We start from the raw sequence: 8605 nt of genomic DNA, 5'->3' as shown, positions 1-8605 counted from the left end.
TCCCGGAGTGATTCCGGAAAGGCCCGCATTAAAGGGACAAGGTTTTGAACGGGATACTGGCGTCGCTGGCATTTGTTGCTCTAATACGTTAGGGCAGTCTCAATCAAAGGTTAGGAATCGGAAAGCTTTCCTAATTAGATCTGGAGTCAGGCAGGGCTACCCATTATCTCTTGCCTTGTTTGTGTTTGTTGAGTCCATCCGGAAGGAATTCATTCCTGATAAAAGGCTTTTGCCCAAAACGTCGATTTTCCTGCTCCTCGGATGCTCTGCTTTTCCAGCACCACACTAATCTTGACTCCGTCCAGAAGGATTTGAGTCTGACTGAGGGTGGAGTCCTGCAGATCAAAGACTCCATGTACATGGATGATGTTGCTATTTTCTGCTCAGATCTGCTGCCAGTCCACAGACTCATGAGCATCTGTGACCAGTTCAAACTGGCCTCAGGAGACAAGAGCAAGGCCATGTTCTTGAGGAACTGGGTAAAAATAATAACTGCAGATGCTGGAAACCAAATTCTGGATTAGTGGTGCTGGAAGAGCACAGCAGTTCAGGCAGCATCCAACGAGCAGCGAAATCGACGTTTCGGGCAAAAGCCCTTCATCAGGAATAAAGGCAGTGAGCGTGGAGAGATAAGCTAGAGGAGGGTGGGGGTGGGGAGAGAGTAGCATAGAGTACAATGGGTGAGTGGGGGAGGGGATGAAGGTGAGAGGTCAAGGAGGAGAGGGTGGAGTGGATAGTTGGAAAAGGAGATAGGCAGGTAGGACAAGTCCGGACAAGTCAAGGAGACAGTTACTGAGCTGGAAGTTTAGAACTAGGGTGAGGTGGGGGTAGGGGAAATGAGGAAGCTGTTGAAGTCCACATTGATGCCCTGGGGTTGAAGTGTTCCGAGGCGGAAGATGAGGCGTTCTTCCTCCAGGCGTCTGGTAGTGAGGGAGCGGTGGTGAAGGAGGCCCAGGACCTCCATGTCCTCTGCAGAGTGGGAGGGGGAGTTGAAATGTTGGGCCACGGGGCGGTTTGGTTGATTGGTATGGGTGTCTCGGAGATGTTCCCTAAAGCGCTCTGCTAGGAGGCGCCCAGTCTCCCCAATGTAGAGGAGACCACATCGGGAGCAACGGATACAATAAATAATATTGGTGGATGTGCAGGTGAAACTTTGATGGATGTGGAAGGCTCCTTTAGGGCCTTGGATAGAGGTGAGGGAGGAGGTGTGGGCACAGGTTTTACAGTTCCTGCGGTGGTAGGGGAAAGTGCCAGAATGGGAGGGTGGGTCGTAGGGGGGTGTGGACCTGACCAGGTAGTCACGGAGGGAACGGTCTTTGCGGAAGGCGGAAAGGGGTGGGGAGGGAAATATATCCCTGGTGGTGGGGTCTTTTTGGAGGTGGCGGAAATGTCGGTGGATGATTTGGTTGATGCGAAGGTTTGTAGGGTGGAAGGTGAGCACCAGGGGCGTTCTGTCCTTGTTACGGTTGGAAGGGTGGGGTCTGAGGGCGGAGGTGCGGGATGTGGACGAGATGCGTTGGAGGGCATCTTTAACCACGTGGGAAGGGAAATTGCGGTCTCTGAAGAAGGAGGCCATCTGGTGTGTTCTATGGTGGAACTGGTCCTCCTGGGAGCAGATCCGGCGGAGGCGGAGAAATTGGGAATACGGGATGGCATTTTTGCGATAGGGTGGGAAGAGGTGTAATCCAGGTAGCTATGGGAGTCGGTGGGTTTGTAAAAAATGTCAGTGTCAAGTCGGTCGTCACTAATGGAGATGGAGAGGTCAAGGAAGGGGAGCAAGGTATCAGAGATAGTCCAGGTAAATTTAAGGTCAGGGTCGAATGTGTTGGTGAAGTTGATGAATTGCTCAACCTCCTTGCGGGAGCACGAGGTGGCGTCAATGCAGTCATCAATGTAGCAGAGGAAGAGGTGGGGAGTGGTGCCAGTGTAATTACGGAAGATCAACTGTTCTACATAGCCAACAAAGAGACAGGCATAGCTGGGGCCCATACGTGTGCCCATGGCTACGCCTTTGGTCTGGAGGAAGTGGGAGGATTCAAAGGAGAAATTGTTAAGGGTGAGGACCAGTTCGGCCAAACGAATGAGAGTGTCAGTGGAAGGGTACTGGACCGACTGAACCTTTTATCTCCTTCCTTGTCAGGACGGATTACCTGAAGGTGCTGGGTTTGTGGTTTGGAAGGGCCAGCTGGTGTGCAAAAACTTGGGAGGAAAGCATCTCCAAGTTGAGGTACTGCTCCCTCTCCATTGTGGGTAAAAACCTGGACGTTAGGTGAGACGGCCTTACAGTATGTGTTGCTGCACCTGGTACAGGTCTGGCTCATTCCCCAAACCTGTAGCCTTAGCAGTCACCTGAGCCATCTTGCACTTCATCTGGTGGTCAAAGATGGACCATGTCCACAGAGACACCATGTACAAAACTCTGGATAAGGGGAGGAAGGAGGTACCCTCATCCTAATGATCACCTTTGTATGTGGCTTCATCCAGCTGTGCGTAGACCCTCGGTATGCAAACGTCAAGTGTCATTACATACTGAGGTTCTACCTGTCCCTGGTGTTGTGAAGGATGGGTCTGGCCTCAGCACTGTGGAACACGCCAAGTAGTTGGATCATTATGTATCACCTGTCCCTTGTGGAAAAGTTTGCAAAGAGAAACACGGTGGACCACATGTCCATCAGTCAGTGGACAACACGCAGCATCCTTGAGACCCTGTGGAAAAAGGAAAGGGTGGATCCAGTCACGTGGTTTCCTGAGCAGACTTTCAAAGTCATTTGGCAGATTGCCTCCTCACCAGAACTTTCCAATAAGCACCAAGACACTGCTTGGCGTGTGGTGAGAAGGGTACTGCCTTCATGTATACCAGTCTCTGGGCATAACCACACACTGCCCTCAACGTGGTTGTGGGGGGGGGTAAGAGACTGACACGGTGGTGTTCCCCCTACGTCTGCTGCCTCCTGCCTCTTCCCCTCTCCAGCCTCAGTCAGAGTTGGGGTCAGGAATCCAAGGAAGCAAAGGCAACAGGTCTTGTGTCTAAAAAAAAAGCCCAGAAATTTACTGGAGAAACTCAGCAGGTCTAGCAGCATGGAGAGAGAAAAAGAGTGTTTCGAGTCCAGTCACTGTTCAGAACTTCTTCAGATCTTCTGTCTCCTACCCAGCTCTTCCTATCCCACTCTCTCAGAGATGTCATGGCAATTTTCACTACTTGAAATAGAGTCTCAGTGGGAAATTATTTGGGAAGCACTGTTCTTGATGGTAGAGGTCATGGGTTTGGAAGGTGGCAGAGAGGGATGATTGACAATGGCACTGTGAAAGAACTACATTGTGCACATGGTCCATACCAACTTAAAAATAGCTCAAATAAAATGAATGAAATTATAATTATGTGAAGAATGACTGGTCTTTATATATAGCTTTTGATGCAATAAAATATCCCCAAGAAACTCAAGAGTAGTCAGACGAATCTGACACTGAACCACATAATGAAATATTTGGTAAGATGACCAAAAGCTTGGTCAAAGAGGTTAATTTTTGAGGAGCATCTTAAAAGAAGAAAGCAAAAGAGGACAGAGAGTGATGGAGATGTTTACGGAGGAAGTTCCAGTCCTCAGGGACCTGGCAGTGAATGCATAGCCACCCATGATGGAACAATGGAAATCTGGACGTGTGGGTGGCTGCAACAATTGGAGAAGCACAAAGATCTCACAGGATTGAAGGAGACTACAAATATAGGGGGCAAAGCCATCCGGGGAGGAAAGAAAGCGTTTCAAAGACCATCTGAAATGTTACTCAATGTGTGGTAGCATTGATATTAATAACTGGGGAGGAGCTTAACAATTGTTCAAAATATCAGCAATTTGCCCATCAAGCTGTGTCACAGTTTGAGTCCGAGTGCTGTAATGACAAGGCAGAGTGGCAGCAGAGAAGGAAAGAAAGGAAACTGCACTCCAGATCCTAACATCTTGGGGATCATCCTTTCCCACATGCTCAGTGATATGCGGTTTGAGAATTGGCCTTTATCGTCACATGAAGACAACTGGCAGAAACTCATGACCCTGATTAGACGTCACCCTTGAACTGAAGGACAACTGATGACGATATAGCATCAAATTGAATCCATTAGTGATGTAAGATCTGAACATGGCATTGGGCGTCACATGGTCCCTCTGAACTGGGCATGAGCAAGATTGTGAAAGAGGGGTATCTAGAGGGACAAGGGATGTGAGTTCTTGCAGACATATGATATGACAGAACTATGATACCTAGAGCATTATGGAGATTACTTGCATGTTTTGCTTAGTTAGGAGCAGGAGCAGACCATTCAGCACCTCTTGCCTTCTCCAGCATTTAATAAAATCATGGCTGATCTGATTGTGGACTCAGCTCCACTTTCCTGCCTGTCCCTGACTACCTTTGACTTTTTCGTTAATCAAGTTACCTGTAGTTATTATGTCCCTATATTTTATTTCACCACTGATTTCAGTGTAAGGACCAATTGTTTATGGAGTTTTGCCCACCAGATAACCTTGTCATTTAATCATTGCTATTTGCAGGTGCTTGCTATGTGCACATTGGCTACCGCATCCTGTCCAATGACAATAGTGACCACACTTCAGAAGTACTCATTAGCAGTGAGGCACTCTGGGACATCTTGAACTTTTAAGAGGTGCTATGTAAATGTATGTTCTTTCCTTATTTGCTTGGATGTCATGGTGAGATGTAATGGGCAGTAATGTTATTGTCAGCTAAAGTAAGATTTATTTCATAGAACTAAATTCAAGCTAAAGTTTGATATCCAGAGATGAGACAGGTGTTTAAATTATTTCTGAGGTTTGTTGCAAAGATTTAAAGTTTCAGATGTTCTTCAATGTCTAATTTATTATTGTTTAGGCTTTCAAAGACTGTGCAGAAGGAAAGCAATAGTGGGCTGATGTTGAAACATGAAATTTGAAAGGAACAGAAATGCTGCATTTTTCCAAGAGTCAAACTAAAATTTGGCAAGAAAAGACAAAATTTGGCAAGAATGAAATTTCTTCAAGAATCAATTTTCTTCTCATAAACAAAGTAGAACTAAAGTTAGAGACAAGGTGAGAATTAAACCGATTTCTCGATGAAAACAAAACTGATAAGACAGCAACTTCTCAAAATACAATCAGATGATTCATTTGGCAAGGGGAATTTTTTGAATTGTATGAATAGTATTATATTCTATGCAGAACTGTGACGTAGCTAATAGATTGTTGTGAGTCCATAACCTCAGAATGTAAAAATTGCTTCTATCTGGAATGTTAGTTGAACTCCTTATGTTGTGTTCCTGCTAATTACTAACTCCTACACAACTGTTAGTTGGGTTCTATTTGTATCTATAAGTGGTTTGCAGCGATGGAAAAGTTACTGGTGGGAAAGACATGGAGAATGGGAAGGGCTGTTTTTAATGAGGGAAATCATTATATACATGAGGAAATGTTGGAAATGAGTGGGGCAAGGGGATTAGTCAATTGCAAATGCACTGAGAAATAAAACACCTAGTCCTGTGCTGTATTGTTCCTTGTTCTTTGTAAGCTAGAAATTTGGGAATCTGGATGAGGAGGAGAGGAGGATAGGATCTGGGACAAAGGTGATTGTGGGGTGAATAGTGGGAGGGAATTTGAAAAGTGGAATGAAGTCTCGGAGAACAACTCACCAAGACAAAGGATCCGATACCCAGCATGAGCAAAACCAATGTAGTGTACAAAATCCCATGCAAGGACTGCACAAAACACTACATAAGACAAACAGGAAGACAGCTAACGATCCGCATCCATGAACACCAACTAGCCACGAAACGTCACGACCAGCTATCCTTAGTAGACACACACGCAGATGACAAGCAACATGAATTCGACTGGGACAACACTACTATTATAGGACAAGCCAAACAGAGAACAGCCAGGGAATTCCTAGAGGCATGGTACTCATCAACAGATTCAATCAATAAGCACATCGACCTGGACCCAATATACCGACCACTGCAATGGACAGCTGGAACTGACAACCGGAAGCGGCAGAGACAAACCACTTTAAATGCCGGAGGAAACATCACAGAAGTGCTTCACAGGAGGCTCCCAAGCACTGAGGATGTCACCTAGACAGGGGATGAAACGTCTGCAACACAAATTCCCAGCTTGGCGAACAGAACCACAACAATGAGCACCCGAGCTACAAATCTTCTCACAAACCTTGTCTCCATGTTTTCATACACTTTCATTATAAATTCCCATATGTACATTTCAAATGAAAATTGTCAATATAAACTTAAAATGTTTGCATATTTTGTTATTTTTCAATTGCATTAATTTCAGCTTCTCACTAATATTTTATTCTATTTTACCTTCAGCTCCTTATTTTTAACAAATGCTCCCTTCATTACAAAAGGCACCTACAATATTCCAAAAAGAGAGCCTTGCATTTATGTAGCGCTTTTTGCAAGTCCCAGATGTCTCAAAGTGCTTTGCAGCAAGTTAAGTGTTTTTGAAGTATAGTAATTGTTGCAATATGATGGGATTCAAACCAAAACCCCACAACATTACCTGGGTCTCCAGATTAACAGTCCAGTTTTAATGCCACTTGGCCATTGCCTCCCCTTAATTTTTCTTTTTATACTGTGGCTTTGAAATGGAATTTTAAAAATATTTTCTAATCAACCCGTTTATTGATGTGTTTTAACACCTCCACAGCAGGTTGGGCTTGAGCCCTGCTCTCCTTGCTCTGAGGTAGAGGCATTACCACTGCACAAGAATTCCCTTTAAGTGGAAAATGGGTAAATACATGAAAAATCTTTAAGTTGTTGAGTAGGAGTGAGGTGTGTGGGAATAGTGTCTAATTGGAGAGCTCTTTTGGGAACACTGGAGTTGCTGTGAATGGGCCGAATTGATAGGAAATGACTGCTTCACCTGCCCTTTACTGGATCTCATCTTTTCAATTGCAACAGAATCAAATTTGCCTCCTCCCTCATTGGTGAGACCACTCTTGGAATACTGTGTACAGTTCTGCTCATCCTGCTAGAAGAAGGATGTCATTAAACTGGAAAGCGTGCAGAAAAGATTTATAAGGATGTTGCTGGGATTGGAGGGTTTGAGTTATAAGGAGAGGCTGTATAGGCTGGGGCTATTTTTACTGAAGCGTTGGAGTTGGAGTGGTGACCTTATGGAAGTTTATAAAACTATAAGGGGCATGGATAGGGTGAATAGCCAAGATCTTTTTCCCAGGGTACCTGAGTCCAAAACTAGAAGGCATAGGTTTAAGGTGAGAGGGAAATATTTAGAATGTTTTCACACAGGGTGGTACATGTATAGAATGAACTTCCAGAGGAAGTGGTGGAGGCTATACAATTACAACATTTAAAAGGCATCTGGATGGATATCTGAATAGGCCCAACTGATCAAGAGGTAATCTTTGCTGTCCATAACACCTCCAATTTTGGTGTCATCTGCAAACTTACTAACCAGATCTTCTATGTTCACATCCAAATCATTGATATAAATGACAAAAAGCAGTGGACCCAGCACTGATCCTTGTGATACACAACTGGTCACAGGCCTCCAGTCTGAAAAGCAACCCTCCACCACCACCCTTCGGGCCAGTTCTGTATCCAAATGGCTAGTTCTCCCTGTATTCCATGTGATCTCACCTTGCTAACCAGTCTACCATGAGGAACCTTGTTGAATACCTTACTGAAGTCCATATAGATCATGTTCGCTGCCCAGACCTTGTCAATCCTCTTCATTACCTCTTCAAAAAACTCAAATCAAGTTAGTGAGACATGATTTCCCATGCACAAAGCCATCTATCCCTAATCAGTTCTTACCTTTCGAAATACATATAAATCCTGTCCCTCTGGACTCCTTTCAACAACTTGCGCACTGCCGATGTCAGGCTCACCGGTCTATAGTTCCCTGGCTTTTCCTTTCTTAAATAGTGGCACCATGTCAGGCAACCTCCAGTCTTCCAGCACCTCCTCCATGGCCCAGCAATCACTCCCCTACTTTCCACAAAGTTGTACACGTGATCCGGTCCCAACGAAATCTTGTTCCCTTATCATTCTGTGCTTTGTAGCTGACATTGGCTCACAATCAAGCAACGTCATCACTTTAACATTTTAATCCATGTGTTCAAATCCCTCCTTCTAATCTCTATACCCTCCACCAGCACTCCTCTAATTCCGGTTCTTGTGTTCTCCCAATTAAAATATCTTTATTGTTGACGGCCATGCCTTGAGCTGCTTGGGCTGTACGTTCTAGATCAATCTGTCTTTCTGCCTCACTTTCCTTCTTTGAGACAGTCCTTAAAACCTACCTCTTTGACCAAACCTTTGACCATTAGTCCTAAACGTAACTCAGTGTCCAGGTTTTATAACGTCCCCATGAAACGTGCCTTGAGATATTTCTGTGGTGCTATATAAATAGCTGTTTTATAGAAACCTTCTTGCAAGCCGTTGCATCTGAGTTCGAAATACTTGTCAATCATTAAGACAATACATTGTAAGTTGCATCATTCTCATTAGCATGTGGAGAATCAAATGTTGGATCAATGCTTTGCCGAGTGGTCTACAGATGTAGTGGTGGAACTGTCT

This window comes from Chiloscyllium punctatum, chromosome X (assembly GCF_047496795.1).
Source record: "Chiloscyllium punctatum isolate Juve2018m chromosome X, sChiPun1.3, whole genome shotgun sequence".
NCBI classification, from domain to species: Eukaryota; Metazoa; Chordata; class Chondrichthyes; order Orectolobiformes; family Hemiscylliidae; genus Chiloscyllium; species Chiloscyllium punctatum.
Note: the sequence above shows the minus strand (reverse complement) of the source record.